Raw genomic sequence first — 1,315 nt, forward strand, 5'->3', positions numbered from 1 at the left:
GAACTTTTAACTGTCCATTAGACAGACGAGAAAGAATTCAAATGAGAAAGAAAATGCTGAGATTCTGGAGGAAAACCCATATTGAAGGATGAGCAGTCGTAGAAAAAAAAAAAAAAAAAAAAAAAAAAAAAAAAAGAAAAGAATTTAAGAATTCAAGATTGCCTGATATAGCTGTCTCCTGAGAGGTTCTGCCAGTGCCTGACAAATACAGAAGTGTTGGCATCCACAATAGTGTCTGGGTTTGATAACTGTATATGGGATGGACCCCAAGGTGGGGGCAGTCTCTGGATGGCCTTTCCTTCAGTCTCTGCTCCACACTTTGTCTCCAAATGTTCCATTCTCAATGTGAGTGTTATTAAGTTGTAAACCATCAGTTTCCTCAACTTTACTTTCTTTGCTTTTTAAATCTTTATTGTTATATATTGTAGAAATCATTATAGTTTTACTATTTTCTCTGCCTTTCTGTCTGCAGTGTATTGTATGCTCAAAGATGATAATCTTTTAAGTTTTCTTCGAAAACATAGCCCAACTTACCTTGCACAGAGCTGGCACAAGCAGACACTCAGTAGGTAGTTATTCATTGAGGTTAATAACAAATTAACATATACTGGGATGTCTCAAGCAACTGGTCCAGCTAAAGGCTTTCAATAAAATAAGCTGAAGAAATGCTTATCATTAGACAAGGATCAGGTCATGAAGAACATTTGTGATCTAGAGAAAAATTTCTGTCTTCATCCTGTGTAATTTGGAGAAAACATTCCATCTTCACCCTGAGAAATTATAGAGTCCCTGAGGACATTTGAACAAGCAGATGGAAGAACAACTTCAAATACCAATGCTATTAATCAAGGCAGAGAATTCAGGGGGTCAGCACTTTAATGAAACCCTGATATTTCAATGTTGAGGTTTATGAGATACAATCTGAAAGAGTTTGAAATCCTCATGAGAAGGTTGACAGACAAGTTGGAGAGATGACAGTACTCAGGCCATTGACTTGGAAGGCAGACAAGCACATCCCAAGTAGATGTGCTTTGTATTGGATTTCATTTGTTGTTGGATGTGTGAAAAAAGATATAGACTCTCCTAGAAAGATCATACCTCCCCATCTTTCTAATACAGGCCTTCTTCTACCATAAAGGGCCAGACTAATTCTCTTCTTGTTACTTCCATTTGCTATTTACACAAGGTGACTTAAATTTTCTTTCTTTCTTTCTTTCTTCCTTCCTTTCTTTCTTTCTTTCTTTCTTTCTTTCTTTCTTTCTTTCTTTCTTTCTTTCTTTCTTTCTTCCTTCCTTCCTTCCTTCCTTCCTTTCTT

Source organism: Mus pahari, chromosome 15, assembly GCF_900095145.1.
Source record: "Mus pahari chromosome 15, PAHARI_EIJ_v1.1, whole genome shotgun sequence".
Taxonomy (NCBI): Eukaryota; Metazoa; Chordata; class Mammalia; order Rodentia; family Muridae; genus Mus; species Mus pahari.